Source organism: Eubalaena glacialis, chromosome 9 (assembly GCF_028564815.1).
Source record: "Eubalaena glacialis isolate mEubGla1 chromosome 9, mEubGla1.1.hap2.+ XY, whole genome shotgun sequence".
NCBI lineage: Eukaryota > Metazoa > Chordata > Mammalia > Artiodactyla > Balaenidae > Eubalaena > Eubalaena glacialis.
Genome location: NC_083724.1, coordinates 123,523,839 through 123,542,504, shown reverse-complemented (window position 1 = coordinate 123,542,504; position 18,666 = coordinate 123,523,839). Strand labels below are relative to the sequence as shown.

At 46.7% G+C, this 18,666-nt stretch overlaps 1 protein-coding gene across 1 annotated transcript in view; it reads left to right on the top strand.

The window, feature by feature from the left end:
• The window catches only part of PALLD (palladin, cytoskeletal associated protein), a 375,092-nt gene that overhangs the window by 69,442 nt on the left and 286,984 nt on the right, over positions 1–18,666 (top strand). The window lies entirely within an intron of this gene.

Genomic DNA, 18,666 nt, shown 5'->3' with positions numbered 1-18,666 from the left:
TTCCCCAGACCCTTCACAGCATCAACGCCCTCCTTTATGTAAGTGGGGAAAGGAATTGTTCAGGACCTACTCGTTCACCCTGAATTTCAGTTGGAGGTTGGCAGCATTTGTAAGTAGAACTTTTTAGATTCTACAGAGAACTCGTAATTAGATGGCTTTGTCAACAGATGCTTTGAAGCGTCAGGGGAAAGAAATGCTAAAGCAAAAGATGAAAGCTAGAAAGATTCCTCAGGCTTAGAGTGTATTTATCATGCTCTGACTCACTTAAAAATGAGAGCTGGACATTCACCAGTATTTGACTACCTGTCTTTCCCGTTTGTTATATCTGCTATTATTTGAACATCTGGGATTAAAGGCTTACTTAGCCCTTGAGTTGCTAGTTAATGCCTCTTAATCACCATGACTGCAAAACAGGTCCCTGCGCCCAGCCTGATCCCTTTGCCTTGAGTTACCTGGAGCACTTGTCGTCAGGTGTGCTCAAGGAAAGGCTGGGTGACAGCAGGGGTCCCCCACTTTATCATGCATCAGAATAACCTGGAGGCTTATTAAAACACAGGTAACTTGGGCTCCACCCCACCCCATCCCCCAAGTTTCTGAATGAGGAGGTCTGGGTGGAGGCTTAAGAATCTGCATTCCTAACAAGGCCCTGGTGATGCTGCTGCGGAACCAGAAACCGCTCTTTGAGAAGCCCGGGGTGTGGGGCTCGTCTGGCTTCAATGCACCCATGATCACCTAGGCATGTAGGTAATATGCGTATCTGGCTGCAGTGTGCCTGGGCTGGCGGTTGAGGTTCTGTATTTCTAAGAAGCGCCCAAGTGACGCCACTGCTATTGGTCTGGGACCACTTGTAAGTTCTCCCCTCTGGCTGATTATGAGAATCATCTGAAAAGCTTTAAAAAATCGTGCTACCTAGATCCTGCCACAAGATTCTGCTCTGCTAGGCCTGCACCGGGGCCCAGAAATCTGTCTTTTTTTTTTTTTAATTTATTTTTTTGCCACGATATGCGGCATGTGGGATCTTAGCTCCCCAACCAGGGATTGACCCCGTGCCCTCTGCATCGGAAGCAGGGAGTCTTAACCACTGGACCGCCAGGGAAGTCCCAGAAATCTGTCTTTTTAATGAGCAGCCCCAGATGATTCTATTATAGACGATCCGTGGTCCACCTTTGAAGGAAAACTGGTCTAGAAAGAACGAAATCTTTTGTGGAATTTTTGTATAACTACAACTGTCTGAAAAATATAAGCTACATATAGAATATATAAGAAAATACTAGTATATTTAATTGTCTCTAAGATGCACTTTTTTCATATTGTAATATCTCTAAAACTGGAAGACCTCTAGCCACCCATGGTACTTACAGCAATCACTGGCAACTTTCTATTTCTCTGTGGAACATAAGACGACTGGTAGATAAAGTATGGAGGGTCTTACTTTCTATGAGATTCGGTATATTCATTTTACATGATTTGAAGAGACACAAATAAACAGGCCTTATGCACAATAGAGCAGTACTTTTCGGTGCCGTTTAATTCAGGCTTTCATTATATGAGAAGGTGTTCAAATATATCAAAAGCATTTGCAGCTTCCCTTCTCTTTCCACGGAAGAGGGTGCCTGTTGTGTGAGGGAGAGGTGTGAAGATGGAGAGGCAATCTGGGAAAAGAAAGGGGCGAAGTTGATCTTTGCTAAAGGAGACACCCCTGGAAGGCCCTGGACTAAGACACAAGGAAGTGAAGGTTGAAAACCAGCGGGGGGTGCTGGGCATGAATCCTCTTTCTTGGATCTCAACCCCAAATCATTATTTTGTGTTTTGTCATCTTTTCATTTAGATTTCAACTTAATCCTTCATGAGAATACGTGTTAACCCTCTTCATTTGTATGATTTGCTTAATGAAAAGTGGGGTATAGAAAATAGTCACTTTTAAAGCATCTAAAGGATTGTTTTCTATCCAGTCGCCAGAGCCTCTCAGAGACGTTGTCTGAATGTCTTCTGTTGCAGTCTGGGGTTTGTTTCTGCCATCCAGAAATGAGTAAACTTTAGGAACATCCAGCTGTGTTTCAGGATACAAACGTTCAAATGTGGAGCGTGTGTGATGGAAACTTCTCTGACGGCTGAGAACATGGGTGGTTTTGAGGCGCGTGGTTTGATGGAAAGTTATTGTATATTTTCATTCATTTATTTAGCAAACATTTATTCTGGACCAGGTACTAGAAGTCTGGCAGTGAACAAAACATTCCCTCAACAGAGTACCCCACACACACGTGCACACACACACACACACATGCACACACAAAGAAAGTACATCTATTTGGAATGTCTACGGCAGTCTTTTTCACTCTATTGGCTATTTTATACCAATTCTGATATAACTATTTTTTATGATGAAAATGGTAATTAGCTCATATGATAGACATTCTAATTGACAAGAAAACATGTTTGTTTTAGAAAAAAAATTCTATTTGATCACAGAGGTAACAGCATCGCCGGTGTATTGAGAAGCCTCTTAAAGATGTGAGGACCCCAGGACATACCGTCTGTGACACACAATGACTATAAGAGCTTTAAGTTTGTAGCACCTGCGGTTTTCCAAGCAGTTTCATGACCAGTGTCTAGTCCATTTCTCCTGATGTCCTTGTGAGTGGTATGTGTGTGAGTGTGAGAATGTGTGTGTGTCCGTACGGGGGTTGGGGGTGGAAGGAGAGAGAGACGTTATTCGCCCATTTCACGGATGAGGACAGTGGAGGTGTGACAGCAGTGAACCTGCAGCGTATGGGTGGGTCCAGAAAGGGGATCTGAAACCAGCCTCGTGCTCCCCATCACTTCTCTCCCCCAGCCCAGCCCCTGTACGACCCACTGTGAGGCAGAGGTCAGACCCATCCCGTGGTCACCTGCGCAGTGATGGCTGCACGAGAGCACACACTTTGGGCGAAGACCCCGTGCAGGCGCCTTGTGTGCCCCTGACCCCAGCACTTTAATTCCAAGGGCTTGGGGCCGGTCTGCTGAGCACCTGTTGTTTTCTGGGACAACAGGGAGGGAGCGTGTGGATGGGGTACCTGATGAGAGCTTCTGGCCCCAGGTGGAACCAAGCCGCCTTCCCACGTGGAGATGAGCTGGGTTCCCAGAACAATGAGAGAGTTGACTCGGGGAATCCTCTGAGCTCCCTTAGGAGACCGGATCTGTGATTTTCACACAATGACAAACTGTTTAAAATTTTGCATCTGGAGTCTCTTCCGTCCCAGAATGGCAGGAAAGCAGCATTGGTGAGATAAACTCCCTTCCCTGAAGCCCAGTGACGGTGATGACTACTGCAGGCCTACCTGCATTAAAGCTGCGCTTGGATGTTACCAACTGGCTGATATTCTGGCACTCTTGTCTGAGATTGGAAGGAGTGTCTCTGAAATGTTTTGGTTTAGCCTGAATATTTGAGCGCTTCCCATGGCTGCCGACCAGCAGCCACATTATCTCCCCGGGTCCTCAGAGACCTGAACATCCAAGCCGTGCCTGTCAGCCCCACCAAAGAGAAAGCTGAGACCCTCCATCCCTGGATTCCAGTGGTCCTCAAACTCATGGCAAACAGGAAGGGACCAGAAACGTCCCTAACTGGCACGGCAGTGCCCTTCATGAGGACACAGCATATGTGTACCCACCTCATTACTCCTAGGCACTCCGTCCCCCAGCACAGCTCAGAATGGACCATTGCCTGGGCACTGGCCCCGTTAACTCAGGGATTGTGCGGAGGGGAGGAGAGGGGCGAGGGGACCAAAGATTCATAGACTTGTCACTCTCACGTGCACGTTGAATCAATGCCCAAGTGTGGGTCAGAATCCAGAATTGGGTTCTACTTATCAATCCAATGTCTGGCCATCAGCCAGCCCAGGGACCGTAACAGCAGAGTTTGCTGTTTCCTGGGTTCAACGGGGTCCTGCTGTTGAGAGTGTTTGTGGAACGGGCCTAATTTAAACACCAGGGCTCTTAAAAAAAAAAACCCTAATAGACTAAATCATCAGTTCAGCCTCTCAATTCTCCATTAATTCTTTTTGGGAATTGAAAGACATTCTCTCCTGGATTTTTTTTCTAAAAAATCCAAAGTTCCCACAGGGCCAGGAGATATGGCCAGGGACACCTGTGACGAGAGAGTGAAAAGAAAGATTGCAGCGTCCCGGCCAGTGTCTGTGTGGAGCAGGGGGTGCTTCTCAATGGGAGGGGATTTTGCCCCCAAGAGACGTTTGTCACTGTCCGGAGAGATCTTAGGTCCTGAGAACTGGGAGGTCAAACATATAATTCACCGGGAAGCTCCCCCAATAAAGAATCATCCATCCCCAATGTCAGCAGTGCCCAGTGGAGAAATCTGGGGCGTAGAGATAGACACCTTTCAAGTGATGGCCCCTGGGAAGGTCTCCAAGAGTCCAGGAATGTAGGGATGAGAGTACATCACCAAAGTAGAAGGCATTTGAAGGTGGCATCTGGTCATGCCGGCATACACGTGGAAATGTTCCTCACCTTTCTCTTGGTTTGCTGGAACATATCCTTTGCCTGGAAGGAGGGAACTGCTCGCATCATCCAGTAGCAGCTCGGCTTAGCCGAGGCAGCAGATTTCCTGGGAAAGACTGCCCAGTGCGGGCCCTGCCGGGATGCTCCGGCGCACGGCAGCCTCAGCGCCGGGCAGCGTGGGCACGAGGGCCACCCCCAGGCGGTTTTGCAGGACCTCCCCACTTCTCCGTTGCTTTCCCAAACCTCGGATTGCCTTGTGCAAGGCTGGGGTTAACTCTGTGCTCCCTCTTCTCCCCACCCAGCATGCGGGGAGTCAGAATGTCACTGCCCCCCACGTCCCGCACCCCAAAACCCGCTGTCCTGGGTCGGGCAACCCTCCTGCCCTTCTCAGTAGCAGACAGCAGAGTCCCCACCTGGCCCGGGAGCCCTCAGGTGACTCATGCAAGGCCGCGGAAAGTGTGGAAAGGGTGTGGGGAGATTCAAAGGGGAAGGTGAGCCGGCAGGTGGCAGAAAAGAGAGCAGGGAAGGCTGGCGGGTGGTCTCAGAAGTCACTCCACTGTGCCTTTCTCCAGAGGCGCATGCGTTTAGCCAGAAGCTCGGTTGGGTCATTCCTGGGATGAAGCTGGCGCTGACTGGCCCTGCTGGACCGGCCGAGTCTTGAGTGTGGTCTGAGAGGCTGTGGAAGGTCATCCCTCTCAGCCGTGATCTTGTAAGTTCGTGCGGCCCTGAGTCACTGGTTTGCTTTTTTTCTCCCCGACCCCATTCCCAGGCTCCTAGCAGCATTGTTGGCAGCTCTGGGAGTGTGGATTTTTGAAACCCCTTAAGCTCTGAAACTGGCTGATTATTCTGAGACCCTTCAAAGGTGGAAGAATGTGGGCCAGAGAAAGATGGGAGCCTCTCAAAGCCTCTTCACCACCCCGGTCACCCCGGTGGGCTGTCTGTAGACTTTTCTATGAACAGATACTTTTTCAGCGGACTCTGGTTAACGATTCTTCTCCGGTTACTTCACCAAATCAAAAAATTGTTAATGGAGAAAAAGCGAGATATTTTGATGAGTAGCCTTGTTCAATCTCCATCAAAAACCCCTTCCAGTAAAATTCTTTCCCTTCAGCCGATTTCTTCTTTCAAGTATTCCTTTCACCCTCAGATGAAATTAATTTCTCCGTTTGTGAAAACTTCATCTGTTCGTCGACAGCAAGTTTTCATGTTTGGATCGAAACTCGAACTGGAAGCAAGGGTTTCTGGAAAGCACTGAATGCTGGGACATTTCTAGGGCAAAGCCAGCTCTCGTCAAACACGACGTCACTGGCTTTCAGATCTGGCCCCCTCAGAAGCGCTTCCCTGTGAAAGCGCTTTCGTGTGCCCTGCTGTGTCATTCCTGGTAGAAAGAGGTGGTAAGTTGTGCTCCTCAGAAGTGATCTCCCTGGTCCCTGTCTGATCTAACGGGAGCAGCTGCAGGCAGGGTTCTCACCAGTTCATCCCCTCGGGGCCAAACAGGTGTGCCCTGGGCCCCTGTCCAGGTAGGAGACCCCCAGGGAAAGCCCAGGTGCTTCAGGAAGCTTCAGGATGAGATCACAAATTGGCCCAGATCCCTCAGAATTAGAATTCTGAGTCACGGTTTTAAAGGCAATTTCTTACTGACTTCCTCCTGGGACCGCAGGAGGGTCCTGTAGCCCTGAGATGTTTCCTGGGCAAACCCCGTTCCCTCTCCTCACATCCCGCCACCACCAAGATGGGGCCGAGTCTGTCTGTTCATCTTTGACAGCTCAAGAGTGAAGGGAATGAGCTGAAATTTCTATTCACTATTGACACTTCACGTGAAATACAGGAAAGAGAAGTTCAGGGAGTTGTTCCGGAGAAGAGGCTTCGTTGCCAAATTGTATGGTAATCCGGACCTTAGCTGAGCCTTCTTGCTGCTGAGAGAATCACACCTCATGGGCTCCAGGCGCCAAGCCTGGGGAGACTTACCACCTTGAAGGCGTCTGAGAACCCCCGACTGCTTTTTCTCTCACGATCCCCTTGCTTCCGTCCTGCACGCGTGCGTGCATCCTCTGTTTGGCCCCGTGTCAACCCAGGTGTAAAACGCAGCCTTTCATCGGTGTTTACAAGGACGTCCATGTGCACCAAATCCCACCTGGGGAGAGAATTTGCTGAGCCCTCAGGACTGGCGCACGTCCCTCCAGGTTCTTTCCCCAAGTTGGCCAGGAGTCTTAGCCCTCCCAGCAAGTCTTTGTGTCAGCTGGTCTCCAGTGTATATTTTAAGTTTTTCCAACAAATAACACTCTTCCTCAGAGAAATTCTGAGGCCACGTAGAGCCATCCTGTTACAATATCGTTAGAGATCCACAAGGATAGCACTGCCTTTCTATACAGTAATGGCACAACGCTAATTCATATCATCTATTTAACGATCACGTATTCAGTGCCTTCTAAGTATCAGGGCATGTGGTTTTGAGTTATTTTCCCAGGAGCAGTAAGGGATGTTGCCTGGTGACTACCCCAGGCCACCAGGGCAGGATGGCAAGGCACCGGCTGGGCTTGTAGGATGTGTTGGTAGAACACTGTGGTGTTGGTGATAACTGATCCAGTTGCTAACTAAGCAAACCCATGCTTCAGTGCAGGAGGACAATGCATCATGGAGCAAAGAGTGGGACAAAGTAGATGATGAAGGGCATTTTCTCTTCACCCGAAGGGGGTCTAGAAAGGGTATACTTTCTGCCACATTTGCCAGCTGAGCTATCGCGATGCCACTTCCACCCAATGGCATTAGAGAGATTGCAGTAATAGCCTGAATCTGCATCAGGGTACAGACAGCACAGCATTTTGTAGTCGGGTGATGAGTTCAAATCCCAGTGAGCCAGACACCCATCATTTAATTCTAAGTGGGTCCCTATTCTCTCTAAGCCAGGACTTCCCAATTTATGAAGAGAGCACATAACATCTCCCTACAAAATTGGGCTGAGAATTAAAGATACAGGTTTATGGTATAGCTTGGGGTATAGTAGACACTCCATAAAAGGTAGTCACAATTTTTACTACTGTAGAATCTTTCTCATCACCAGTGCAAGCAACCTTTCACGAAAACTCACCTCCAACCCTGAGTATAACCTTGGAAATTCATTCAATAATATCAACTCTACATTTGTGTATGATCACTTCCATTTCTATATAATATTGGTGTATCTTTTTAAACTGTGTTTTGAGAAAATCCAAAATATGGTATGATTTCTGATGTAAAATTCCTGGCCTGAAATGGTATTACATCTTCTCCCTTAAAAGAATTTAACTAAAGTAATAACAATATCCTCCTAAAAAGTCATTTGTTTATTGGAGAGATAATTTCCAAAATACAAATGATTGAAATAAGCCGTGGAAAAAATACTGTTTGTAATACTACTGTGGATTATTATAGACTCAAAAAGGCCATGAAGAAGACTCCCAAAAATCCCATAGGAAATGCATAAAAGGGAACGAAGTTTCCAGGGGGGAAAAAAAACCACTGTTGTTCTAAGAACAAGATAAACAATTCAGAACCTAAGTATCTGGAAGTGATTTTATTTTGAGACCTCAAAAACGAAGTCATACTGAGATGTGTTTCAAAAACCAGTTGTTAGAAAAGGAGTATACAATTTAATAAATTGATCTGTTCCAGAATTCAGGAACTCCACTGCATGGAGATGGCCAAGTTGCAGCAAAAAATCAAGTTAAAATATCTTACTTGATTTTGCCATTTGACAATAACCCTTCTATGGTGGCTTATTCCTTAGACATCAGATCACTATTGTCGAGGAAGAAATTGGAGGTAGTTTTTTTTTATTTTATTTTTATTTATTTATTTATTTTTGGCTGAGTTGGGTCTTCATTGCTGTGTGTGGGCTTTCTCTAGTTGCAGTGAGCGGGGGCTACTCTTCCTTGTGGTGCACAGGCTTCTCATTGTGGTGGCTTCTCTTGTTGTGGAGCACGGGCTCTAGGTGCACAGGCTTCAGTAGTTGTGACACGTGGGCTCAGTAGTTGTGGCTCTTGGGCTCTAGAGCACAGGCTCAGTAGTTATGGCACTCAGGCTCAGTAGTTGTGGCATGCGGGCTCAGTAGTTGTGGCTCTTGGGCTCTAGAGCACAGGCTCAGTAGTTGTGGCACTCAGGCTCAGTAGTTGTGGCTCTTGGGCTCTAGAGCGCAGGCTCAGTAGTTGTGGCACTCAGGCTCAGTAGTTGTGACACGTGGGCTCAGTAGTTGTGGCTTTTGGGCTTTAGAGCGCAGGCTCAGTAGTTGTGGCGTATGGGCTTAGTTGCTTCGCGACATGTGGGATCTTCCTGGACCAGGGCTCGAACCCATGTCCCCTGCATTGGCAGGCGGACTCTTAACCATTGCACCACCAGGGGAGCCCCCTGGAGGTAGTTTATTAAAGCTCATTTTTACACACAACGTGTGTCTTTTCTAACTTGGTCTCATCTGTCTCGAAGCCGAGGGATAAAAGAATAGTGCTGGTGCGGCATGTGGGGCAGTGCCCTGCAGGACCAAACTTGGACAGGAATCAAGGTCCTTGTCATGATGGAGCTGAGCTGTGCAATTCAGAAGACATCTCCATGTCTAGAACCATGCCACCCGGTCACAGGAATGAAGGCTCGGCTTTTGAGATTTACAGTTGAGTAAAAGGCATTATCATTGACCCCTTCCTTTAAAAAGTAGTCACTAATGCAGAAATTACTACAAGAGACTCAACAAAGTATAACACACTGCGATGACTGCCTCCCAGATAATCTTCTCTGTAACGTTTATTTTATAGTCTCTGCTGGATTTTTACAAATCATGGTGTACATTGTTTAAATGTTTATGGTTAATGGAATCTCATACCTTCATAAGGTTTTCCCTCTCCACGCTAGTAAATTCTCATCTTTTAACTAAGTTATTTTCCAACCGCAGTTGAAGGTTCCTGGATTCTTTCAAACACGGGGGCTCCTCACTCCAAGCTCCCCTCGCTGGGTCTGTTCGAAGTCCCAGGAGGGAGAGGACAGCTGAGTGCACCCTCCTCAGGATAATCCTGCTCAGTCAAGAAAAGTGCTCTGTTTAAGAAAGAGGTTAGCCGTCGCCAGGCAAGAGCAAAGGGAAGATGGCACAGATGAAACCGGGATAATCGGAAGTTTAGATTTGAAATTGACACCAAAAGCACATATGCCAGCTTCCACGTGCCCCTCAGCCCCTCCCCATGGGGCCCTTTCGGCAAGTTATCAGCTACCCAGAAAGTGGAGGAGGGGGAGACAGGCGAACTTTGAAAGCAAATGGGTCGTCCACAGACAGACAAAACGCAAACGTGCGTCTCTACTGAAACAGAACACAAGGGGCCCCCTATATTCAAACGCGGTGTGTCACAGCTTACTGGTCAGTCCGTTGTTTGGAACCAGAATACGTTTTCTATTAGAAATCATGTTTACGGAGCTGGCGCACCACGAAACCCCACCTGATTGGGTATTTTGTGGCCTCTGTGGGCATGTGAGCTTGAAGTGAAGAAGTAGAAGGAACCAACACAGCTGCAGGGAGAGACACGAAGATTGTAAGACATAAAAGGGGCTTTTTATTATTATTTTTCAGAAGTGCTGAGCTTCTGGGAAGACGTTGAGTCAGATGGGTTTATGGGCTGTCTGGGCAGGTGCAGAGCTCGGGGTGTTCGCGGCCCCCGGTTTTAAGTGGCTTGTTCTTGGCTCTCTTACCCTTCTCAGTCACGGGGGGAAACTGGTGGAGTGACAGGTCAAAACTTAGAAGCAGAGGTTACAGGAAAAGGGGCTGTGTGTTTATTGTTAAAGGACTGGGAAAGCTTTGAAAAAGAGCAGGAAAGGAAGGAGTTACTTGATGACGGGGTAAGTGGGAGAGAAGAAAGTCTCCCGGGTATAAGCAAGGCAGGTGGAAACAGGGAGAGGGACCAACCCCTTACCCTGGTCCCCAGGTGACACCTCATTCCTGGCTGTTTAGTTACTGCACAGGGCAAGCAGGGTAGTGTTTAAGGAGTGACCTTGAAAAGCAGGGGTTTGTGAGGGGCGGTAGAGTCCTATAAAATATCCACAGATGTCCGCAACGCAGGAAGTAGTGAAACCAGCATAGTGGGAAGAGCATGCACTGGGGGTCAAACCAGCCTGGATTTGAATTCGGGCTCTGTTCTGTAACCTTGGATCAATGGATTAACCTCTCTGGTCCTCAGGTGGGTTATATTACAAATAAGCACACTGTGTCACCGGGAGGGTATCATGCACAGCTGGCATCGACTGGACATTCAGTAACTGACACTTAGTAGGTTTCTGAAATCTGCCAGTAACACCTTACAGGTTATGTGTCCGGTGATATGTCCGCGGTGTTTGAAGCTGTCCCATTTTCAGTAGATACTGTTAATCTCCAGTACATTCAAATTTATAGTAGATCAAGAACAGGGTAAACCTAACTAACTCTTCGTAGAAACTTTGCTGGACTTAGGACTTTCAAAGAGGAATCCTAATGAACAGAATCTTCTTAGGGCGCTATCCATTCCAATCACATGAATTGTCTGTTTTACAGCTAAAAGTCAAATGCATTTGAACTAGTCACAGTGGGACTCATTTTCCCACATGAATGATAACATGCAGAAGGCCGTGGATTAGATACATGGACGAGAATCCGTTAAAGAACTAGTGAGTCTCTCCCTGTGCCTGGTCTGCACGGAGAGGATCCTGAGGTTATCTCCTCTCTTCCTGGAATCGGGAATTTGGATTCCTCAACAACACCTGTCATTGGGTGGGTATAGAACCAAGTAAGTAGCAGGCTATTTTAACTCCTCCAACTCTGCTGCACTTTGGCAAGGATAAATGAGAAACTTACACCTCGAAAGCCCAAGGATTTACTGAGAAGGTCTGTACTGCGTAATAAACAGGTGGGATGACGCCAGAAGCACGTGGTGTGGTGCCCCCCACTCACCTCCACCCCCCCTGCCGCCAGGATCTGCTTTCCTTACAGATCACATCATTTACCATAAATGGTTCAAAGGCTTTGAAGCCTTTGTCCAAGACATTTACTATGTGTACTCATATCAGTGAGTACTTTTTTTTAATAAATCTATTTATTTTATTTATTTTTGGCTGCATTGGGTCTTCGTTGCTGCGCACGGGCTTTCTTTAGTTGCGGCGAGCGGGGGCTACTCCTCGTTGCGGTGCGCGGGCTTCTTATTGAGGTGGCTTCTCTTGTTGCGGAGCACAGGCTCTAGGCGCGCGGGCTTCAGTAGTTGTGGCATGCCGGTTCAGTAGTTGAGGCACGCGGGCTCAGTAGTTGTGGCTCGCGGGTTCTAGAGCGCAGGCTCAGTAGTTGTGGCACACGGGCTTAGCTGCTCCGCAGCATGTGGGATCTTCCCGGACCAGGGTTTGAACCCGTGTCCCCTGCATTGGCAGGCGGATTCTTAACCACTGCGCCCCCAGGGAGGCCCCATATCAGTGAGTATTTACTAAAGTAAGTGTACTGTCACTTTGATGCCAAAATCATGCCTCTCTGGATGTTAGCAGTCTCACCTAACGTAAAGGGTGATTGCATCAGAGTAAACGCGTTGACCCGTTGAGAGTGAAGCAAGCCCGTGTCTCCATCCTCCATGCGGGGGATGTCCTTGAGCAGGACAGTGAGTGGGTGCCCTCAGTCTCGGGGCGCAGGTCCGAGACACCTGAACGTGAAAGTCTGCCCCCGCAGGCTTTACTTCTACCCACTCAACAGAGCATCCCATGATCACTCATCACCAACTAACTACCCACGCCCACTTATGCTGTGATAAACATCCTGTGATAAGATTTCCTTGTGGTTCGGTGCACTACTTCACCGTCCCTTTAAATCATATTTAAAGGTCTTGTGCACACGCCATAAGAATGTCCTGTTAGTGCCAGACCCCATGCTGGGCTCTGTGGATTTGAAGATGGACGAGACACAGCCCAACCTACAGAAGCTCCTGGTCTAACGTGGAGGAGGAATCGTGCGCAGAACACATTATGCTGTAATGTCGTGTCACGTGCTGCGGGGATACTATGACCGAATGCGGGGGACTCACCAGTGAGAGGGAGGTTCACGGCTCCATGGGGAGCCTTTGAAATGGGCCTTAGGGGTGAGAAGGAGCTTGCCAGTCAGTTTAAAAGGCCTCTACCAATGTCACTTAACATGGCGTATTCCCAACTCACCTTCCTGTAAGCCTGACCCCCAATGCCCAGCAGTCCCTCTAACTCATACCTGCCTGGCAGGTATGACTGCAGAAGGGTCACTTACAGAGACCCTCATCACGGCCGATTATAGTTTAAACATCTTCCTGTGCTAATTTCACAAAAATATTAGAAACATCTACACGTTTCAAGGCCCCAGGCCTTGGGAGAAGCCCGTGGAAGTGAGGGGATCTGAAGCTGAAGACTGATCATCTCACCATAGATAGAAAGTCGAGTCACGTATTCGGAGGAGAATTTGGCAGGATCTACCAAAGTTTATAATCACGCCTCCTTGGAGCCTACATTTCCACTCCCAGTAATTCACTTGGCAGGTGGACTCTTACAGGTGGACAAAAATTTATATATAAGAATGGAACAGAGGAAACAAAGCAAACGCTCCAAGTGCTAATAAAGGACTAGTAAAAATAGTTATGGATATCTGTACCATGATCAGAATAAGTTATAGGCATGTAGATAGATACAGAGATATAGGTAGATAGATACATAGATAGATAAATGGATAGATAGATAGATGATAGATAGATAGATGGATATAGAGGTAGACACAGAGGTGAATATACAACGTTTTTAACAGAGAAAGTCAATTGTGAAGCAGTATATGTAACTCAGCCACGACTGAGTTCATATATTGTATAGTTACATTTATGTAGACAATTTCTGCATAAGCACACATTGTCCTATTTATAGTGGCCACTTCTGGGGCTTGGACTAAGAGGACAGAGGACTTCCACTTATAAATATTTGTATATTTTTATACTATTTCCTCCCTTTGTAAAACAAAACATTTGATTTTTATAATAAAAATATTTTAAACCTCTGCTCAAAAACTATTTCTGTGACTTCTCATGCACAAATTACTACTTTCTACCTTTAAACACATCTTTTTTTCTTGAATTTTTATTGGAGCATAGTTGCTTTACAATATGTGTTAGTTTCTGCTGCACAGCACAGTGATTCAGTTATATGTATACATATATCCCCTCCTTTTTGGATTTCCTTCCCATTTAGGTCACCACAGGGCACTGAGTAGAGTTCTCTGTGTTCTACAGTAGGTTCTCGTTAGTTATCTGTTTTATACATATCAGTGTGTCAATCCCAATCTCCCAATTCATCCCACCCTCCCCCTTTCCCCCCTTGGTGTCCGTACATTTGTTTTGTACATCTGTGTCTCTATTTCTGCTTTGCAAATAAGTTCATCTGTACCATTTTTCTAGATTCCACATATAAGCAATATTATACAATATTTGTTTTTCTCTTTCTGACTTACTTCACTCTGTATGACAGTCTCTAGGTCCATCCACATCTCTGCAAACGGCACTATTTCACTCCTTTTTATGGCTAATATTCCATTGTATATATGTACAGACACATCTTTTTTAAACGTTAAATAAAAGCACATCCCCTAGAGAACAGCCGACACCCCTTCTCACTATTCTCTGTTATTTGGGTTTTTTTCTCTGATTGCTCCGTATTCATCTCAATCTCGTGACCAAACTTTAGGACAAAAGTAAACCCAGAATTTGTCAGGATTCCTTGAATAATGCCTTTAGAGTAAAGTGCCACGATGATTGGGTGGTCAGGACGATGTAAGGCCTTTTGTTCTGAAACCGGAATAGTTATTACGTTGAGGGGCGGGTATTACGATCCAGCAGGGGATATAAGGAAATTCCGCCCTGTAAGTGGTGGCTGTCAGGGGACAAGAGGCTGGAAGACTTGGAGTCGTCTCAGGATGGTAGTGGGTGTATTCTAGAACATTTGCAGGGGGGTCTTCCTTGAAAAGAAGAAAGTAACTCCTGAATAAGGGTGTAACATCCAGGATGCAGTGTCAGCTCTGCCAGGGAGAGGCTGGCTGGGAGCGTCCCTCCCAGACTCAGATTCTAAGTGATGCAAGGATATTGAGAAATCCATGATTTAGCACTATTTCCTTTGTCTCACTGTTTTCCTTTCTGCAAGTTTGGATTTGCCATGGACCATTTCTTTCTTTCTTTCTTTCCTCCCTTCCTCCCTTCCTTCCTTCCTTCCTTCCTTCCTTCCTTCCTTCCTTCCTTCCTTCCTTCCTTCCTTCCTTCCTCCTTCCTTCCTTCCTTCCTTCCTTCCTTCCTTTCTCCCTCTCTTTCTTTCTTTCTTTTTTTTTTTAAATATTCTTACCTAGTTACAACCTAGGTCCAAAAATTCTAGCTTTTTGACAAATCATTTATTTAAAAAGAAAAAAAAAAGATCCAATACATAATGTATCTATAGCCTGACAGAATGGAGCAGACTGAACGGCTTGTTTCAAAGCAGACCTGTTCGGGCACCAGTGACCCCAGGTCAGTGAGATGGGTTGTAGCCACTTTGGTCCAGAGCATCTTGAGGGCATTAGCTCAGTCCAAGTGCGTTAGAGCAGTGACTCTTTCTTTTTTTATATATTGGAGTATAGCTGATTTATAATGTTGTATTAGTTTCAGGTGTACAGCAAAGTGATTCAGTTATACATATATACATAATTTTTCAGATTCTTTTCCATTATAGGTTATTACAAGGCATTGAGTATAGTTCCCTGTGCTGTACAGTTGGTCCTTGTTGATTATCTATTTTACATATAATAGTGTGTATATGTTAATCCCACACTCCTAATTTATCCCTCCCCCACCTTCCCCTTTGGTAACCATAAGTTTGTTTTCGAAATCTGTGAGTCTATTTCTCTTTTGTAAATAAGTTCATTTATATCAGTTTTTTGGATTCCACATATAAGTGATATCATTTGATATTTGTCTTTCTCTGTCTGACTTACTTCACTTAGTGTGATAATCTGTAGGTCCATCCATGTTGCTGCAAATGGCATTATTTTGTTCTTTTTTATGGCTGAGTAATATTCCATTGTATGTATGTACCACATCATCTTTATCCATTCATCTGTCAATGGACATTTAGGTTGCTTCCGTGTCTTGGATATTGTAAATAGTGCTGCAGTGAACATAGGGGTGCATGTATCTTTTCGAATGAGAGTTTTCGGTTCTTCTGGATATATGCATAAAATAGCATAAAATATATTAAAAAGGAATTCTTGCCACCAGAGGAATTTACTGCTTATAGTTTGGTGTTGAGACTTCTTTGCAAATGGACATCTAGGTTTCGTACGTGTTTGAAAGTTTGCCTAATTATTTTCTTAGGACAAATTTCTAGAAATGTAATTTTTTTTTCAATCAAAGGGTAGATATGTTTTAAATTCCTATAATAATTGCCAAAGTCCCTTCCATAAAGAGTGTATTAGTTCTAACTGCTGGAAGCAAGGCTCTTTCTCCATGTTCTTGCCTATAAAGTGGAAGTTGCCTGAATCCTTACCAGTATGAGAGGCAGAAATGAACACTTGTTGTTTTAATTTGCATTTCTTTGAATATCAGGATAGACATGCTGGGTAGACTATTCTTGGTTTTAGGGTTTGTTTCCTTCCATCACTTTAATTATATTGTGCCACTCCCTTACGGCCTGCAGAGTTTCTGCTGGAAAGTCAGCTGATAACCTTATGGGGGTTCCCTGATACGTGACTCTTTGTTTTTTATTGCTGCATTTAAAATTCTCTCTGTAACTTTTGCCATTTTAATTGTAGTACATCTTGGTGAACACCCCTTTGAGTTTCTCTTGTTTGGGACTCTCTGTGCCTTCTATCCCTGCATGTCTGTTTCCATCCCCCAGTTAGGGAAGTTTTCAGCCATTATTGCATCACATATGTTCTCTGCCCCCTTCTTTCTCTCTTCTCCTTTGGGGACCCCTGTCATGCTAATGTGAGTTGTTAATGTTGTCTCAGAGGCCCTTAAACTGTCCTCATTGTTTCTAATTATTTTTTTCTTTTTGCTGTTGTGATCAGGTGATTTCCACTATCTTATCTTCCAGATCACTGATTAGTTCTTCTGTATCATCTAATCGCTGTTGATTCCCTGTGGCGTATTTTTCATTTCAGTGATTGTATTCTTCAGCTCTGATTGGTTCTTTTTTGTATTTTCTGATTTTTTGTTGAAGTTCTCACTGTGTTCCTCTATTCTCCCAAGTTCAGTGAGCAATTTATGATGGTTGCTTTGAACTTTTTATCAGGTCAGTTACCTCCATTTCACTAGGGTTTTTTCTGGGGTTTTATCCTGTTCTTTCATTTGGAACTTATTCTTCAGTCCTTTCATTTTATTTGACTTTCTCTGTTTGTTTCTATGATTAGGTGAAACAGTTACCTCTGCCTGTCCTGAAAGTGTGTCCTTGTGAAGGAGTATCCCTGTGCAGACTGCACGTGCTGGTGGCTTTGGTGGGGGGCTGGAGCTGAAGCAAGGGCAGGCTGCGGATTTTTCAGGCCACTGCCTTGGTGGGGGCAGGCAGAGCTGGAGCCCAGCGGGGCAGGTGTTTCTCCCAGGGCACATCAGAGGCTGCCGCCTTGGTGGTATTGGGGGGATGCTGAAGCCAAAGCCCGTCACAGGCCAGGGCTTCTTTCAGGCGCATCGGGGGCCACCTTGGTGGGGACGGGTGGTTTGCTGGAGCAGAGGGGTGCCCGGTGCTTCTCCATCCGCTGCCTCTGTGCAGGGACTCAGAGGAAGTGAGTTGGTGTGCCTGACCTTTAATAGTAAAGTCTTGGTTTCCCACTGCCCTCTGGCTCTCAAGCCCTGCTGATTTTCACACCCAGTTAAGGGAGCTCACCTTCCCAGGGCAGGTAGGTCCCCAGGGCAGGGGTGCCCACCGTGGGGCCTGAACCCCTCACTCCTCAGGGAGGGCTCTGCACATGTGATGTCCCCCTCCCACCGTGGGTCGCCTGCCGGGGTCCTGACCGGGTCACGTCTCTGCCCCTCCTACCCGTCTGGGTGTGGTTTTTTCTTTACATCCTTGGTGGTAGAAGAGCCGTGCTGCCCGTCTTCAGGTGGTTCTCAGAGGGTGTTGTTCCATGTGTGGTCGTGGCTCTGGTGTGTCCACGAGAGGAGGTGAGCTCGGGGTCTTCCCAATCTGTCATCTTCATCCCACCTCCCCATTTGTGAGTGTTTTCAGAGAACGCTTTTGGTTATGAGAACATAAAATCAACGTATGCTGGCACCAGTGAAATAAAATTGTACTGTTCAGGTAGGAGAGCCCGAGGACAGGGACGTAACGGGGCATCTGCTCTCTCGGGACTCTGCTCCTCTGCCTTCTCAACTCTGACGCCTCGTCCGTCTCCTGGTCCACGGGCTTGAGAGCACGGCCACGGGCTGCTCCCACGTGTGGCCATTGTAGGTCCTGCCCCTTGAAGAGCCGACTCCCTCTCCGTGGGTCTCACCTGCACAATTCCAGAGAGAATTCCGGCTGGTCCATCTGGCCGGGCGCCATCCCTCCACTAAAGAAGCAGCTTGGCCCTTAGCGCAGGGTCCCCTCGGGAGCAGCCGCCGGCCGTATGTGGTCTGGATGGAGAGGCCCATGAGTGGACAAATAGCATGTGACCAACTCCATGCCGTGTAACCAACGTGGCCCGGATGCTCCCGGGGACACCCGTCTGAAGCATGCCCACAGCCTCAGTTAATACGTCCGCTTCTCGGGCTGCTTTAATCTTCTCCCAAACGCTGTAACGTTCCTGAAACATTATAGTGTTCGTCTTCCCGAGACTGAGACCTCACGGCCTCTATCAGCATGATCTTGCTTCCCGAAGAAACACAAACCCATGGCCAAAGCCCTTGAACTACAACGTACGTGCTCACTGGAGTTTCTGGCAGCAGCGTGGGGAGGAGTGACATCACAGAAAACTCCTCATCGGATGTTTCTCGTCTTCCTCCCCAGATCCCCCTTTTGTCTGTGAGCTCTTCTCCCACCTCTAGAGCTGACGGTGGTTGTGCGTTTGGGGTTTTTTGTTTGGATGGGTTTTTTCTGTGCCCCAACTTATATGACTTGCTCTGGCCCTTTTTGGTATCTTCCACTCTCCTCCTCCCACTGCCCTGATCTATATGCCAGGCATTAGAGGATGAGGAAGGGGCAGTCTTACCAAAT